Source organism: Tachypleus tridentatus, chromosome 12, assembly GCF_004210375.1.
Source record: "Tachypleus tridentatus isolate NWPU-2018 chromosome 12, ASM421037v1, whole genome shotgun sequence".
NCBI classification, from domain to species: domain Eukaryota; kingdom Metazoa; phylum Arthropoda; class Merostomata; order Xiphosura; family Limulidae; genus Tachypleus; species Tachypleus tridentatus.
In genome coordinates, this window is record NC_134836.1 from 35,749,610 (window position 1) to 35,769,591 (window position 19,982).

The window sequence follows — 19,982 nt, forward strand, 5'->3', positions numbered from 1 at the left end:
TTATCTGCAGTTTAGTTTTTATACGAGGTTAATTTTAAGAATATTACCCGGTGATTAATTTTTAAGAAAGTACCTACGGGTTAATTTTTATGCGATGATAATTTTAAAGAAAATTATCTGGAAGTGAATGTTTAAGGATATTATCCAGATGATAATTCTTAAGGAAATTAACTTATGTTTAATTTGTAAGGAAATTGTGTGAAGGTTAATTTTAAAGAAAATTACCTGGAAGTTAATTTTTAACAAACTTATTCGTAGGGAAATTATCTGTAGATTTAAAAAAAAAAATCACCCAGAGGTTAATTGTAAAGAAAAATTTGTGTTTGGCATTAAATTTAAGTAAATTTTAAAGAAAACTACTCGTTAATTTTTCAATATGGTTAATTTTCAAGAAAATTACCCGAAGTTAATATTTCGGAAATGATCTGGTGGTTAAATTTTAAGAAAACTATCTATAGGTTAATTTTAAAATGACATTAATATTAAGAAAGTTATCTGGAGGTTTATTTTCAAGTAAATTATCTAGCAGCTAATTTTTAAGAAAATTACGTGAACGTTAATTTTTTGATGTTAATTTTAAGGAAAACTGCCCATAAGTCGATCTCCAAGAAAATTATTTGGAGTTTAGTTTTAAAAATATTAACTAATAGTTAATTTTATGGAAAACTAACCGAAAGTTATTTTTTAATAAAAATTATCCAGAGGTTAGTTTTTAGAAAAAAGAGAATTGTCACTAAGGAAATACATATATCTACAGTAAAAATACGAAATCATCCCGTAATTTCACCTGATCTAGAATATTTGAAAGCATACACTAATGGAGCAACACACTTCATAAGTTCAAAAGATCCATTGCACCTCAGAATAAATTTTATAGTAAAATAAGTTACTGCGGAAGATAAAGAATGCATCCTTGATAATACTAAGTCACCTACTTTAAATGTTTGTAGGCTTCTCGGTGACACTTCTGATCCTTTTCAACAGTAGATCTTGTTTCCTGTGTGACATCTTGTAATTCTGCTCTTCACTCATCTATGGTTTGAAGTGCCGTTGGGTATTTCACCAGTCAGTCCCAAGGAAGGAAAATGAGCTATCTGTACTCTGCCTACCACGGGTATCGAAACCAGGTTTCTAGCATTGTAAAGTCTGCAGATATATCACTGTGCCAATGATGGGTATTTAATAAAAAATAATAATACTGAGTTCGTCAAATGTATAATCGATAAAAGACATTCCGGTTTAAGTAACTTTCAAGAAAGGAAATAAGTTTTGGTTTGTTTCGAATATCGCGCAGAGCTACACGAGGGCTGTCTGCGCTAGTCGTCCCTAACTTAGCAGTGTAAGACTACATGGAAAGTAGCCAATGATCAACTACCCATCGACAACTCTTGGGGTACTCTTTCACCAACAAATAGTGGGATTGACCATCACAATATTACGACCTCACGGCTATAAGGTATTTTGATGGGATGGGGATAGGAAACAAAAAAAGAGAAGAAATTCCTCATAATATTACAGAGCTAGTCTAATATTGCTAGTTCTAGGTACCTTAAAATGTTGCGTCAACATAAAGTAGAGACCTCAAATGTTAAGAACATTATTCGAACTTTAATAATTTCGTCATAACACGTTTGCTTGCGTAAAGCTACTCGATGGCTATCTACGCTATTTGTTTTTCATTTTGAAGTGATAGACCAAATGTTTTTATTTTAAGTTACTTAATAGACTACCTGTGCTCTGCCTACTACGGTTTTCGAAACGTGATTTCAATTGTTGTAACTCTGGAAGTTAATTTCTTGGAATATTATCGGGAACTTAATTTCTAAAAAACTTAACAGGAAGTTCATTTTCAAGAAATTATCTAAAGGTAAATATTTATATGACATTAATTTTAAGATAATTATCCGGAGGTTATTTGTAAGTAAAATAACCCCGGAAGTTAGCCTTTAAGAAAATTCCTCGTTTTGTTAATTTTAATTTAAAATACCCGGAAGTTAATTTTAAGGGAAATTACGTGGAAATTAATTTTTAAGATAATTATCTGGTGACTAATTGTTAGAAAATTATCTAGAGGTTAATTTGTCAAGAGAATCGTCACTAAGAATATATATATAGTATACTCTGCCCACCATGGGTATCGAAACCCGGTTTCTTGCATTGTAAGTCCGCAGATATACCACACTGCCAAGGTTGGGCTTTTTAATAAAAGATATATTCAAATATATCGGAATTTTTACCAGTTAGAGTTAACTTACTCATAGTTTTAAGCTTAATACTAAGTTCGTCGAGTATATAATTGAATTTTGCGCAAAGCTACCTGAGAGCTATCTGCATTAGTCATTTCTGATTTAGTAGCACTAGACTGGAGGAAGTCAACAGCAGTTCTTTTACCAACGAACAATAAGACTGACCGTTACATTATAAGGGTCCCACCGCTGAAAAGGCAAGCATGCTCAGTGAAGGGGATTCGAATCCCGCGATCCGAAATTGCGAATGAGGCGATTTGGCTGTATAAGTCCTCTGAGTTTCAATGCTAAAATTTGTGTTTCGATGCCCGTGGTGAGTACAGCACAAAGAGTCCATAGTGTAGTTTTGTGTTTAATACTTACAAACGAATAAAAGTTTTCATAACGTTTGCTTTTTTTTATTTCGCACAAAGCTACTCGAGGGCTATCTGTGCTAACCGTCCCTAATTTAGCAGTGTAAGACTAGAGGGAAAACAGCTAATCATCACCACCCACCGCCAACTCTTGGGCTACTATTTTGCCAACGAATAGTGGGATTGACCGTAACGTTATAACGCTCCCACGGCTGAAAGGGTGAGCATGTTTTGTGCGACTGGGATTCGAACCCGCGACCTCAGATTACGCGTCGAACGCCCTAACCCACCTGGCCATCACAAATTTGTTCTTTATAAATGAGCTCTTACTAGGAACCATACTTTTTTTCTAAAAAGATAATTAATAAGAAATTATTTTCTTGATGTTTACTGAAAGTGTTTTTGTGCTTCATAATTTTGAAACATTCCAAAGCTTCTCAAGTAAAATGAAACTAAAGATGTTTGATAATGTTAGGTTTAGCAAATGATTCTGCAGCACAGAAATTTCGATCATTTTAAATTTTAATGCTGAGATTATTTCTAGCCCTACTCGACATTAATCACCAGTATTTTAAAGTAATAGAAATAATGAATGACTGTTTACCTTGTCAAAATAACAGTTATTTCATTCAGAAGATATAGAGATTCTACGCCTTGGTTGTTAGCATTGAGCTTCATATAAAATTCGTGATGGTTGGATATAGAAGCAAACATGACATCAACCTTGGCATATGACTGACGGTAAAGTTCTTAGAAATAAAACATGGCAATGAAATGTTATGTCCATAACAAGTCTTTTAAGCGAAAATAAAATTTACAGACCGATATAAAAATATCGAAGACTACTGTGTAACACCTCTGAGCGACAAGTTTGTATGCAGAAGACTAATTTCTTTACAAGTTCAATAGTGTTCGATACAGACAGAGTTTAGACAGGTGTTGCCACCTAAATCACGAAAACTATGTTCCTATATAGGCCTCGCAAACAAAGTAACAAAAAACTAAATTCAAACGCTATGGTTAATAATGAAGTTAGACTTTGAGGTCTAGCAATAACATTCCAAATCAGACAAAACAATGACGTGAAACAAGTTATGAAAAAAAAACAATAGTTAATGGCAATTTGGAATTAAACGTACAAATCTGTAAAAAACAAACAGGAAGTCTTAACACATATCGAGAAAATTAGGAAACATTTCCAGAAGTGTTCTTCCGATCTACCGACACAAACAAGTATACCTAGTATTTTCTGTATTTCTTTTTATTTTCTATTGATGTTTTATCTACTGTCTATGTAGTTCTGGTATAGAGCAAAAGATCTAAAAAGCAGTGGAAAATGGAAACAAATGATGGTTGGAACGTCATATGACCATGTTCCAGCGTGACAGAGTAGTATATGTAAAAATACTAACAGTTTAACATCATGTTACGTCATAAACATGTATAGTTATATGTGGCAAGAAATACATAAAGAATATCGGATACAGTTGAGTAAAATTTTACATTAAAAAAACGAAAGCCTTAAGAGAGGCCTGGAAAAAAACCTTTTTAGACAAATACTGGTTTAACAAATAATACTTTTCTCCTAAGTAAAGAAAAAACAACAACAACAAAATAACAAATAAGACTATCGAAACAAAAGGATATTGTGGGAAAATAAAAAATTCATCTTAGTTTTTGAATGCGTTTCAGAAAACAGGAACAATAAAGCAGTGGAATACACCATAAACCTCCCTTCGCTTCTCTCACAAACTGCAAAAATAAAGAAATAATACATAGTCATATATATGACTATTAAAGAGAAAATTTTGCTTTAATATTCATAAATATACAAAGGGCTAAATATTTTACATGACAACCACAGTCAATATATCAAAGACGCAGTGGAATGAGGGTGTATCAGAACTACATTTTGACGCTCTGTGGCGTGACGAAAGTAACTTATGCCAACGAAAATTGATGGCTTTTGGTCAGAAGCAACCTTTTCAGATGCAAAATATTTATACATTCATATCATAAAGATATATTCACATCTAAGATTTAAAATCCGTTGTATATTTTTGCCATAAACAAACATGGATCAGTTTGGGATGAAAGGATTAAACAGAAATATGCCTATAACAATACGTGCTGGGTCTAGACGCTGTAAACAATGTGCTGCATGCTGTAAAAAGTAAGAATCCATGAACATAAAGGTCAGTGGCAAAAGCCACCGACGTGTCACAGACAAGAGTAGGCAACATAATCAGTAAGAATTTCTGTATGATAGTGTTGTAACTTGCTTCCCTGACAGATCTGTTCAACCTTCATGCACCCAAAACATTTTTAGAGCGAAATGGGAATTTTGTGCGATTAGAACGTTAAAAGTAGCGCTGGAAAAACGTAGTCCTCATACACTAGATGGGTTAAGGGAAGCACGAAGAGAAAAATTGTGTATTTTGGACGATGCAACCGTACAACAGAGACTTTTTAATGGAAACTACTTTCGGGATTATTGTTAAGACGTACGGCCGTATAATAAAAGATGACAAGAAGTGACGACATACGGACTGTAATGTTACGTTGAGACTTCAAAATCGTTTCCATTCAAAGTACGCAATTCTGGTAGATTTATGCGTATTACTACTGACATCTGATAATTATGCATTTATTTTTGCAGCCTGTCAATAATGAGATTAACCGTCGCATTATAACGTTCCCGAGCATGTTTGGTGCGCATCGCCACGTGAGCATGTAGAAGGTTAAACAAAATACAGAGATTATTATTTTGCAACTATTGCATCTCGTGCTTCTCTTCTTATGCGTAACAACAAAGTAAACCTTTCTTTAACGTTTTAAAATAAACGTAGTTTGTTTATTACAAAGTACATGGCACTGAAAAATAATAAATCATATGTAATAGATATAAAAGTTGAAAATGTATACAAGTATTTGATACTTAACTTTAATATTTATTTCACAAAGTACTATTTATGTAAGAAATAGGACAAGTGAAAGCAGCACAAACACCACGAAAGGGTTTTTTTTATTGCGTTACACTAACATTTTTTGATAAAACTGAAAATCTATCTAAAATTTGTTAAATAGTTTGTTTTGGTTGTTGTTTATTTTAATTTCGCGAAAAGCTACTCGAGGGCTATCTGCACTAGCTCTCCCTCCTTTAGCAGTGTAAGACTAGAGGGAAGGCAGCAAGTCATCACCACCCACCGCCAACTCTTGGACTACTCTTTTAACAACAAATAGTGGGATTGACCGTCACATTATAACGTTTGATGCGGGGATTATGAGTCGAACGCCTTAACCTTGTTAAATAGAACATTATTAATATATTTCAGTCCGCCACGGGTCAGTTGTAAGACTGTGGACTTTTTCAGACAAAATTATTACCTGGTTTAAAAATTTGTTGGCTAAGAGAGAAATTTTCGTTTTGGTTTTTGGAGGTCAGCTGACGTTATGTTGTGTACAGTTAGTTTTAGATTGTGAAAGAAAATCTAATATATACATTCCTAATGAAAACGAAAAACCGAATAAAACTGCACCTCTTTCAGCTGTGGGGGCGTTATAAAGTGACGGTCAATCCCACTATTCGTTGGTAAAAGTGTAGCCCAAGAGTTGGCGGTGGGTGGTAATGACTAGCTGCCTTCCCTCTAGTTTTACATTATTAAATTAGGGGCGGCTAGCGCAGATATCCCTCGAGTAGCTTTGCGTGAAATTCCAAAACAAACAAACAACTCACTGAATAATCCGTATACAGGAGCAGAAGCCTATCAACAGGTAGCTGATGATAGAAAGTATGGCTTTGTATATCGACTAATAGAAAGTCTTCTGCGATATTTGCACAACGAAAAGAGCATTTCTATTGAAAATATTTTTGAAAAGAACTAAATCAATACAATGTTTGAAAAAATACACCCGAGAAATTAACTATGTGTGTACAATGCTTTTAGAAGCCAAAATTCAGACTTCTTTAAAGTTTATCTTCTCAGGAACGCTGTTCCATTTCATATCTTTGCGAGTGACCACTGATCAGTTTCTACTTACTGTGTTAGTACAAGGTCGCCAAGTTGAGTGGACAGCGAGTGGAATGCACAGGTATAGAATCAAAGGGAGAAATAGTACTTGTTTCCTTTTGAACATACATTTTGTGAAATAGTATTTTCGCATATTGTTTAGCTATCTTAGTTCTTCAGCATCTAAACATTTATTATTTATATTTAATGTAATTTAAAGATTGTGGTTCCTATTTGGTTATTAATATATTTTAGACATTCGCCAGATATTCCTCAAGCAGCTTTAATGATAGCCCGATATATCGATAACAGCGCCACACCACCCTATCCTGGACACTGTAAAAAAATTAAATCCTTGTATTTTGAAAAAGGGCCAATATAATTATTTCTATATACACATTTATTTATTTTAGTTACTTCTCTGTGTGTGTGTGTGTGTGTGTGTGTGTGTGTGTGTGTGTGTGTGTGTGTGTGTGTGTGTGTGTGTGTAGCATCTTTTCAAGTGCATATACGTGTATGCTTTTTTATTTTGGATGCGTTCGTGAAAGTTCATTGAAGTATTTTAATGCAAGATTGGAAAACGTTTGAATTACTCACCGATTATAATGAACACATGATGTCAGATTGAATTACTCACCGATTATAATGAACACATGATGTCAGATTGAATTATTCACCGATTCAAGTGAATGAAAAAGCAACATTGACAAAAAGAATAAACAGCATTACTTGAAAGTGTTGCATTAAAATGAATTTTTATCATTAAATAATATAATTCTACCATGATAAAAAGGTAATAACTGTTAACATTTGAAGTACTCATTAATTTTCATTTATAATGAAGTAGGTGAAACTGTTAATAATAGAGCTGCTCTCAGAAGACAATTACAAAAATTTATTAAACTGATTTTGATTTTTATTGCTTAGTCTATTTTCTTTCTCCTGTTTTTTAATATCTAAAGTCTCGGTAGAAATTTAAGGTTTGTTTCCATGTAACGGACACTGAAAAAAAAAAAAAAGCCCAATGTAACTATTATTCGAAAACACAATTTTTGAAGCTTGATTGTTTTAAAAAATAATTATCAGGACAGGAGATAACAGGTGCAGTAGCATTACTTATAATGCTAACATGATTAGGACGCGATTAACTGAATAGTTACAAAATAGTTAATATTTCATAACTGTTGTTTCATCAAACCTAAAACTAACTCCCGGAAATTTTTTTCATTTTGTGATATAATTTGGCATCAGAATTACAGGCATACTACACACACACACACACACACACTACGTAGATGTATTAAATCAAAGAATGTGTGTATATGCGATTGTTTTTTGTTTTTTTTTTTTTTACAGCGTCTGAAGATCATAAAGGCGATTAGTTTGAATTACCAGAATATTCAAACATCTCAGAGAGGAAAACATTTGAGAAATGGGCAAGACGCGTAGAGCTTAAGACCTAGAAGCACAGAACAATTTTTTTCCCCATTCCACTGAAGATAGGGCAGTTTGACAAGGGTGCAAAGCTTGTCAGCTGTTCCATTGGTCTTCCAAACAAAAGTAACATGAGCTCCATGCACAGGACAAATTTTTGGGAAGAAGGAGACAACAAAATAGTATGAGAATATGGAAATGGCAAAAGGAAGACATGAAAAACCATTTGTCAAACATCCTGGCGAAGTGCTTTAAAGTAAAGAATAATGTTCGCACATCTATGCTCCTTAGCAAGAGAGATTATCGCTCATCACAAAAATAGTCCACTGGAAGGACGAGGCCATTTCAGGTGGCTAAAATAAGGTACCAAAAAATTGCAAGCATTACAGATATGAGCCAGCATACAACACCAAATATGAAAGAAAATCTATGAAGATTACAGAGGAGCAAGTAAAGTAGAAATAGCTAATAATGTAGCTTTTGCCCAAACAAAGAAGGGGGATGACTGATATCCCAAACCCCTGATTGGTTTATTTTTTTCGGAAACTAGGATATACGAATCAAAACAACCCTGTCTAACGCCATGTCTCATACATGTGTTGAAATAAATGCAAATGAGTCACCATTTTATACAAAACTTTGTCTTCCGGAAGTTAATTTCCGGGAGTTGTCACTATAGTTATAGTTGAAATATGAAATCATCCAATAATGTCACCTAATCTAGGATATTTCAAAGCATACACTAATGGAGCAACACAATTCATAATTTCAAAAGATCCAAGGAAGATAGGCTATCTGTACTCCACCCACCACGGGTATCGAAACCCGGTTTCTAGCGTTGTAAGTCCGCAGATATAGCAGTGTCAAATGATGAGTTTTTAAATCAAAGAAATATTTAAATATCGGAATTTGTACTTGTTAGGGTTAACATACTCATAGTTTTAAGCTTAATACAAAGTGCGCCAAGTATATAATTAATAAAGGATATTCTGGTTTAAGTAACTTTAAGAAAGGAAATAAATTTGGTTTGATTTGAGTATCATACAAAGCTACACGAGGGCTACCTGAAGTAGGAATCCATAACTTAGTGTGAAGCTACATGGAAAGCAGCTAGTTATAACTAGCTATCGCCAACTCTTAGGCTATTCTTTCACCAACAAATAGTGGGATTGACCGTCACAATATTACGACCTCACGGCTAAGGTATTTTGATGGTATGGGGAAAGGCAACAAAAAAAAAATCCATAAAATATTACAGAGCTAGTCTAATATTGCTTGTTCTTGGTACCTTCAACTCTTGCATCAACAAAGTAGAGACCTCAAATGTTAAGAACATTATTCGAGCTTTAATAATTTTGTCATAACATTTGTTTGAGTAAACTACTCGAGGGCTATCTACGCTATTTATTTTTAATTTTGAAGTGATAAGCTAAAGGGTTTTTCGTTTTAAGTTAAGCACAAGTCCACACAGACTACCTGTGCTCTACCCACCACAGATATCGAAAACAGAGGTAGACAAGAGGGAAGGCAGCTTTTCAACATTACAAATCCCAGACTTTTTTTTTTTTAACTAAAGGAAGAGTAGCATTGATCGTTCATTAACGTTCCCATGGCTGAAAGGAAAATATGTTTGATGAAGGGAATTTGCACTTGCGACCCATAAATTGCAAGTCGAACGCCCAAACCATCATCCCATGCCAGGCCTCATACATTACGGAGCTTATTAATAAAATTAGGTGTTATTATCTAAATATATTAAGTTACTTTACAAGGCTAACAGCTATAGAAAAACTACAACTACATACGAACCAATTAATATTTGTGATGAAATTAAATCTCCGTGAATTTTTTCAAATCTTTAAACTTTTGTTTTATAATTTCTATAAAATAACATAATAGCATGTTACCGCTCTCTACTGCCTATAATGTATATTAAGCTAATGATAAATTGCGTTCTTCCGTCTTAAACGTGTAGTTTAAGATACTATTATATTAGAGTTTGAATTTTTGTTCATTTTCAAAGTTTTGCGACTCATTATTTTAAACATGATATCCGAATACAAAATTTCATATATATTACGTAACATATTCAGAAGTTAAAAACGATCCTCCTGGTGTCAGATATACAAACCTGATAAATCTTGCGATTATAAAAAAAACGACAAAATTTTAGCTTAAATCTGTACTTCCAATTCGATTGGACCAATTTTTTTTGTTGTCTGATAAAAATCGAGACCTTCTGAATATCGGCTGTTCACGAACGAAAGAGAATCAACTTCACTTATCTTCCAGTTCTCTGCCTATAATAATGCGCTTTGTTAAAATTATCTGGCGATTAATTTTAATGAACTTATCTAAAGGTTAATTTACGAAGAAATTACTTTATCTTAAAAATTAAGATTACTCCAAGTTAAATACAAGTTTATTTGGATGTTAATTTTGAGAATATTGCCCGAAAATTAAGAATGTTATGTACATGATAAAGTCACTGAATTTTCTTTTTCAATTGAGGTTAATTAAGGAAAATTACCGGGAAGTTGTATTACAACCAGTAGAGAGAAACTTTAAATTTCGATCTATTCAATGACTTATTACACCGTTTAAGTTCGCCTTCGGTTACAAATTATATTGTATGTTAAGGAAAGAGTAATACAAGATGTAAAATTTGTTTGAAACCTGAGAAAAGTAGTGATGTTTAGTAAGGTGCTTTCACAATGTTCCACAAGAGTACAAAGCTAATTTACTTTATAATTAACTATTAATAAAAGACAAAAGATATAAACTGGTAAAAGAAGGAAAATATAAAAAATTTAACGATAAAGAAACTTAAATATCAACATAAAGAATATGAAATCCAGACCAGGTGATAGAAGATACTTGATTTTTCTGCATCTACTTTAAACAATAGTATTTATAAAGCTGATGATTTACAACATTTTTGGATGTTTTTAACAAATTCTCAAATAAGTTAGTTTATATTACTTGCGTTTTCCTTTGTTATAAGGTTTTTAGTCGATGCTAAACTTAATTAGTTGTGAACTTTTCCGAAAGTTTTTTTTTTTTTTTTTTTATACGTGCATCGTCAACTGTCACTGCAACAAATATTTAGTAACACTATATTTTATTAGTATGTTTAAGACTATTCTTTCACTGACAGTGTGCTGCCTCCAGTTACCACCTCCTTAAAAGGGAATATACAGAAAGGTAATACACTTTCACATCCCCCCCCCCGTAATTTTCCATTCAAGGGTAGTTTAAGGCTTTTCACCTAAAGGGCGTGTGCGTTAATTTAACAAGTTTGAAGTTAATCATGGTTGCACGTATATTTAACACTAATTTACTCCTATGGTGGTAAGAAGTTACTCCAAACTAAGCAATATTTGTGTAAAATTAGAAATTCTTAAATTCACTTTAAGACACCATTACATAGAGTTTCTAGTATACTTAGTTACTGTGTATTTGAGTTTGTTTAACTCTTAGGAGTAATATTTATGATTCTTCAGTAGTCCAATATTCTGGACTGGAGAGAAGAGAATGAAGTTCCTTTTTGTTGTTTTTACTATGGTGGTTGTAGCTAAGAGCCAAGTCTTGCGTGTTGTATTTACTTTTATTCTAGATTTGGGATGGGCGAAGATTAGAAAAAGAATATTCTAGCTTCAGAATATACTGACTTATTAACAATGCATTTCTAATAAAGGTAAACATTGTGAATGTTTAAGATTACAGTCCAACAGGATTTTTTAATTAAATACAAGAGTTATTTAAAAAAAACGTATTTATTTGAAAAGTGTTAAACAAAGAATATGAAAATAAACAAATTCTAGAACAGAAAACAATTGAATAAATAAATAATCTAGTAAAACCAATTAAACAGGAACCAGCCCAACTGTTACAAGAAAGTTCTTACTTTCTTACTGCACGTGCAGGATGTCCAACTGCAAAGTTCTCCTATAAAGGAAAGAAGGTTAGATATTATTTCGAGTATTGTTTACAGGAGAAGAATTTATGATAGGTCACTTCTAGAGTTGTTTTATGATAATAAAACGCAAGAAGAGTTTACATACCTGTACAATTACGTAAACTTGTCCTTTTCGATCGTTTTGTTGCACGCAGTACACTTACATCCATCTTTCTAGTCGCACGTGCATTCGTTGCTGCAGATGCATGTAGGATCTGTAAAGAACGGTATGGTATACTCTTGTATTTTAACTTTTGTAAACATACGTACATAATTAGTAATGAACAAATGTAAGAAAAGAGAGACGTCTGGATATTATTATATATATACCTGATGTCATAAATTAAGCACATTTAACGTTTGCAGTTCGAGTCTCGGGAAGTTTTAGTTATCACATAATGCTAGGGTCATTGAAGACATTTATAATACGATGTGCATACCAGTTACTTTAAAAACCTATCATGTAGAGCAATGGTTACCTTTATAGGTCCGATTATGGGTTATGCATTTGTAGTTTAGTTTAACCACGATAGTAAAGTTACACTATAAAATTATATTCCAATACCACACTAAAAGATTTTAGTAAGCGCTGCAAGAATTACCAAGGTATCAGTAAATACTAAAACAGCACGTAGTGCTACAATTATCCACACCACAGTTAGTGTTATAAACACGTGTAGCAAGAAAACCTTTCATACCTTCACATTTGCAGAGTTTCAGTTTCGTCTTTTTTGTTGCACGTGGTGCACTTGCATCCTCCTTCCTTATCACACGTGCACTCCAGAGTGCATGTGCACATTTGATCTTTCAAGAACAGAACAAAAGAATACACCATAAATATTGAAAGCTATTACATTAATTATACATTCCTAACTAACGATATAAAGAACTGTTAAGTTAACATTTAGGAATGGTAAAAGAAACTTGTAGTATAAATACGAATTGTTTTCCCATTTACAAGTTTGACACTCGCGACATACAAAACCATGCATTTTAAAGAAGTAATAATGAGCTTTTTAGTTCCACAGACTAGATCATCGATAGATCCTTCAAGAGTCAAGGCAATACGTATAGCATTGAAACAGAAGAGTTGTGGAAATCGGTGGTTGCAGTTTGAAGATCAATGTGGCAAGTTAATTACGGTCACATTTAAACAAAGCTCGAAGAGATTCATATGAAACAAACTCGCAGTTAAATGAAAGCCCACATATGGAAAGAGTTAATTGCGAACTCGAGGGATACAAGAGTGTGGATAAAGACAGTCTTTGAATTACAATGTATTAAAAACACAGAATGGACCAAACATATTTCACAAAACATAATTTGACCAACACACAAACCATTACAGTTATTTATTAACATTCATTGTATAAACAATCACCCAAAACTGAATACTTAACCTGACTAAGACACAATATCTTCAGAATATTATCTTTGTATTTACACTTTACGTTTTTCCATCCGATACTATACAACAAAGAACATACCTTCACACTTACAAACTCCCTCAGACATTGTTATAACTTAAAACACACCTTCTCTTCAAACTACACACGCGCATGTACTTTTTATATTAACCAAGTGCAAGATTCGTGTGCAAAATGATCAACAATGAACCATTTGTTATTTCTAGCCAATCATGATGAGCAAACATGTCCTTATTAGTATAAACAATAATATATCAAAATATTTATGATAATTGATTTGTACTTGACCAAACAAAGTGTTCACAATTTGTGATAACGTAGCTTCAGATGTTAGGTGTATCGGTTTCTAATATTTTTCCAGCTTCTATTGCTAAACGTAACAAAAAAAAAAACGTAATACCTCCTATTCACCCCATCAGTGGCAAGATTGTAGACGTAGAACGCTGAAAGTTGAGTTTCAATATAAACAAACCAAAACAACAATGTAATAAATAAAGCATAGATAACCAATACACAAATTAAAGGGGTGAAAGTTACTATGTAAGAGTGAAGTGACATTAACAAAGTGTCAGAAATTATAACTCACGTCAGATTTATAAATTACTTTAATAAGATTAAACCAGTTACCAAGGGCTCAATGAATTGGTTACTTAAAGATAGTCTATGGTGATACACTAGCTTCATTGTTAATAATATACAGAACTGATACAGAATGCTGGTTTATATTTAATGGTAAATAGTTTATTAAAAGCATTAATTAATTATTTTCTCCGACAAGAAAATTATTGTAATTTCAAAATGCCGACACTATTAAATACTCATGGACTTGTTATTGCAGACTTTCAATATCTCCTCAGCTCGATCACTCCCTTTCACTTTTCAGTTTATCGCCAAAAAGTGTGAGATATTTTAAAACTGTTCTCAGTTCTGTGTATAAAAGTGGACTACCATTTTCTCTTTGTTTTGTTGGAATCATAGGTTTAGATGTTTTGTTTCTTTATTCTGCCACTTCTGTGAAATATCTGCTTATGTTTTGTCCGATTCTCGTAGTTCGATCAAGAGAAACGAAAAGTGTTTGTGTCTACATATGGACAAAGTTTCACCAGATCCTCCGATGTTGTTTATTTGGCCACAGATATAAAGACTGATGTAGTTAGGAAGGAATTTAGACTTTTTACGTTGGTTGATTCCGTATCCCATACCCATACCTTATAATGGGACAGCGAAATCATTGTTCTTCGAAGGTATACTGTCTTTAGATTCGGGTATGTTGCTGATGAGTCTATTATTGCTCAGTGTTTTAAAGGCGGTATTGTTAGTTTTCCTCTTCCTAACATTTGTTTCACATCAGACCTAGTTTCGGGACCAGTTGTGGTTGGAGTAAGACTTATTCTGCCAATTAGGGTTGTATCATTATTGTTCGAAAAGAATTTGGCTGGGGGAAAGTTGCTGATGAACCCAAGATGGTGAGCAAGCTGACCACTTTTTCGTCTATAATTTAAATAATTATGATAGATATAATGAATTAATTATAAATGAATTAGGGTTGATCGTCCTTTTTAGCACAATGTAATTAATGAACGACACGAAGAGATGTATATTGTATTTGTCATGGACACTAACAAAGTCTTCTGGTGGACATATTTTGAAATATGAGCTCGTCATCTTTGATGACATCACTACTCCCCTAAGCCACCTATTCAGCGTTGGGAATCATCCTTTGAGCTGCAACTAAAAAAGACACTTTGCTGTAAAAATTATTAGAAATATTTTTGTGTGCGAAGGATGAAACTTTAAACGAAATAAAAAATATTTCTTATGAAACCTACTTTAGTTAATGATTATACAATAATTACATTTCGTTTTTGTCATCTTTTAAATAACTTTTAGACCAAAATTTATAAGTTTGTATTCGTTGAAACGGTTTCTCCACTAACAAAGAAAATTTCAATATGTAAGACGTCCAAAAGTATTAAAATAAATATTTGACGTGAAGATGAACTATGAAACATCCTGTTCTGAAACTAACGTTGATGAACCTTGTAATTCTGTATCGTTCACAATATTCGAGACTGGTGGTTGAATTTAAATATCCAAATGTCAATGGTCTTAATCATTGTATTCACGAATACCATCCGTAACAGTGTCTAATGTTCACAACAGAAAAATGTAACCAAATTTTTAAGGCCCCACAAATAAATGTAACAGCTTTATTCATAAATGCGCTAACCAATCTGTCTCCCTATCTTGCTAAAATTACAGATTTCAAAGTACACAAAAACGTTGGTGGAGATCACAAACCGATATTAATAACCATTACTAACAATAATATTCTGAATATCACCACCATATTTAAATTTTCTGATTTCACAAAAACTGACTCTGAGATGTTTAGGAAACCTAACGCATAGAATCTTAGGAATGAACTACGCAAACGTATCAGCGAAAGACGAAAACTCAAAAGACAATTCATTCACTCCTGCAAACGATCAACCAAATAAATAATCTCATTCGACACCAGATAGTCAAACAAAAATAAAACAACTGGGCAGACTTCTGCACTTCCTTAGACAACTCATACAAAGGGCCGTCCACATTCTGGGAAAGGTTCTAAGCCATATGCAACGAAAAATCGACCAGTAATATACCTCATTTATAAAACAATAACAGGACTGCAACATTCGAACTAGAGAAATCCAACCTATTAGCTGCATATTATTCACCCCCTCACAAATCAACTTATATATCTAGAACTCGATACTACACCCACTTGTCACTTTACATTAGTAGCCCTACCCAATAAATCATGAAAAACATACTTCTTTCCACAAAGTATGATTGACGCCCTGAACGAGATCGTTTAACCATACTTACAAAATTTTCAAGAAATTAATTTTAAGAAAGTTATTCGGAAAATTATTTTAGGAAAATTACCTTCAGGATAATATTTAGATGAGGCTAATTTAAAAGATAGTTATCACGAAGTTAATTAATTTTACAGAAAATTGTCTCCAGGTTAATATTTTAAGAAAATTATCCAATGGTTAATTTTAAGAAAATTACACGGAGGCTAATTTTTAATGAGAGTAATTTTTAGAGGAGGTTAATTTTAAGGAAAATTGCCCGAAAGATGATGTCGAAGAAAATTACCTGCAGTTTTATTTTTAAGAAATTGCCCAAAAGTTAATTTTTAAAAAGTTAACCAGAGGTATATCTGAACGAAAATTATCCGGAGGTTAATTTTTAAAAAATTAACTAGAAGTTAAATTTTTAAGAAAATTATATGGACGTTAATTTTTAACAAATTTATCTGGAGGTTAATATTATATATGCTTAGTTTTAATATTGTGCAAAATTACATGACGGCTTTCTATCTCTAATTTAACAGTGTAAGACAAGAGAGAATGAGTGAGCCATCACCACTCGCGGCCAACTCTGGGGCTATTCTTTTACCAATAAATAGTGTGATTGACTGTAACTTTATAACGTCCCCACACCATAAATGACTAGCATGTTTGGTGTAATGTGGATTCGAACGCGCGACTCTCAGATTATGAGTTAAGGGCCTTAACCATCTTGACATTCCGGGCCTGTTAATTTTTTAAAAAGTGTCCATAGATTAATATTTAAGGAAATTTTCATGAGGTTAAACTTAAATGAGGTAAATTTTAAGAAAATTATCTGAACATTAATGTTTAATAAAATTATCAGAAGGTTATTTTTAATAAAATTGTCCAGATGTGAATTTTTACAAAAGTATCCATAGGTTAATTTTTAAGAAAATTATCTGGCAGTTAATATGAAAGAAAATTATGCAGAGGTTAAATTTAAAGAAAATTATTTGATGGTTCATTTTAAGAGAATTACCAAGAAAATAATGTTTAAGAAAATTATTTGAAGGTTAATTTTAGAGGGGATTAATTTTAAAAAAATAGCCCAGAGGTTAACTGTTTGTTTGTTTTGGAATTTCGCACAAAGCTACTCGAGGGCTATGTGTGCTAGCCGTCCCTAATTTAGCAGTGTAAGACTAGAGGGAAGGCAGCTAGTCATCACTACCCACCGCCAACTCTTGGGCTATTCTTTTACCAACGAATAGTGGGATTGACCGTAACATTATAACGCTCCCACGGCTGAAAGGGCGAGCATGTTTAGCGCGACCAGGATTCGAACCCGCGACCCTCAGATTATGAGTAGAATGCCTTAACCCACCTGACCATGCCAGGCCATTCAAGTTATCAGACACAAAAAAATAGTGCAAATACTGTTGAAGATACATGAAAAATAAGAAAAGTACTAATGGTAACACTGCACAAAATAATTCTTTATTTAATTAAATAACCAAAGAACACAGAATGATAGCGTGCAAAAAGCAGACGTTTCAAAATTATCAGAATGTTTCTGCCTCTCTAACTACGTAACATAAGTTGTTAGATATTCAACTAAACCTGTCAATGTCTCCTGTGGTAATAAAGATTTAGAACTATCTGTACAGAAAATAACATAATACATCATTTGATAGATGAATACATTCATGTTCTACTATGTATTTAAGCCGTAATTACAAATAAAGAGACTAAATGATTTTTTAAAATTCTATGTATTACTAAAGACATAGGAACAACACGTAATATGTCAGATTTATGTTGTAATAATTGTACCAGCTAATTTTCATAGCCTGAATGAACTAGAATCACGAGTATTGCAAAAATGTTTAGAATTTTCCAATAGTTACATCCTAGATATAAAGCACAATTTATATTACACTTTGAGTTAGTTAGAAGTTTAATATATGACTGAAAGGAACACTAAGGCCTCCTAACGTTTGCGAACTTACACTCAGTGGCACTTTATTAGGTACACTTAACTGGTACCGGATAGAACCCACATTTGCCAACAAAACAGCTTGAATTCTTCGCGGCACGGATTCAACAATGTGCTAGAAACATACCTTATGGGGTTTGGTCCATGCTGACTTGATAGCATCACACAGTTCCTCCAGATTTGTCGGCTACCACGTCTGGCACCAACAATCATTCCACAGTCAAAGTCGCTTAGATCACCCATCTTACCCATTCTAATGTTTATTTGAACAAAATATGAACTTCTTGACCGTGCCTACATACTATATATATAGAGTTGCAGCCACATAGCTATTTGCAATCTCAAAATGCCTCCAGAAAAAATAGACAAACAACAGATCACCTCACACGACTCACAGAATCAATATACAAAGCTTACAACAACAATCAAGTAACCATCGGGGTATTCCTAGATGTCAAAAAAAAGCATTCGACAGCGTTTGGCACAATGCCATCATATACAAACTAAACCACCTACAAATAAATCCTACGATAGTCAAATGGATTTCAAATTTTTTAACCAATAGAACAGCACAAGTAAAAGTCAATAAAACCATATCCAAATTATTTAATATAACGGCAGGAGTGCCCCAAGGATCAGTCCTCTCTCCACTTCTTTACATAATTTTCGTCAGTGACATACCTTTTCCAAATCTAACATACACACACAATTCACAATACGCAGACGACATCGCAATCTGGAGCACCTCCAGAAACCCAGTAATGGTCATGTCTCGCGTACAAGAATCACTAAACAACGTCTCAACATGGAGCAACAAGTGGAGGGTCGTGTTAAATCCGACAAAAACACAAGCAATCACCTTCTATAGAAAACTAAAGAAGCAAAGAAAAATCTAGAAAAAATAAATCTATCACTTGGAAACACAACCATTAACATGAGCAAAAACATCACATTCCTTGGCGTCACTTTCGACACAAAACTAACATGGAAAAACACATAAACAATATACACTCATCAATCAGAAAAGGATTTCATATCTAAAGACTATAACTGGTAAACAATCAAAATGCGCACCGAACACCATTATACAAATATACAAGGCTTACATCCGTCCACTAATAGAGTACGGATGTCAAGTAACATACAACATGTCAAACAACACACTCCAAAAAATCCAAGTGCAACAAAACAAAATATTAAAATCCGCATTCAGTTTACCATCTTTTACACCAACAAATTATCTACACCAAATTAGTAATTTACCAACTATAAGAGATAGAATAACAGAACTTTATCTGAAATATTATCGAAAAGCAGAAAACAGAAACAAACTAACGGCATCACTACACAAATTATCAAGTGCACCAACAAAATACATATCACCATACAACATATTTCAAGAATCACAATCCACTCAACAAAGAGTCTAAATACATAAAACTATGTTATTAACATGAATTCTTTTTTTTTTTTTCAGGTACAGGGCACACGACAGGCAAAACTTTCGGCGCCTGTCGTGTGAAAGTGGGTTTTCTCGGGTACTCCCGTTTCCCCACATCAAAATCTTCAGGCATTGATTTCTAGATCCCAGCCCAGGCAACCTTTTTCCAGACCCAGAATCGGGCAGTTTGATTTGATCTGAACTTGAGTGAATTACATTCATGTTCACATCTACCCAACTTTTTCTTTTCGAAACAGGTCCCGGCTTTTCTTTCCACTGCTGCCTTTGCCTC

At 33.3% G+C, this 19,982-nt stretch overlaps 1 long non-coding RNA gene across 1 annotated transcript; it reads right to left on the minus strand.

Moving 5' to 3' along the window:
* Positions 1-11,800: 11,800 nt before the first annotated feature.
* Positions 11,801-13,535, minus strand: LOC143234911 (uncharacterized). The gene is made up of 4 exons (XR_013018851.1): positions 13,402-13,535; positions 12,700-12,805; positions 12,108-12,216; positions 11,801-11,991 (listed from the first exon to the last, which is right to left on the minus strand). It is a non-coding gene; the product is annotated as an uncharacterized LOC143234911 (long non-coding RNA).
* Positions 13,536-19,982: the final 6,447 nt, after the last annotated feature.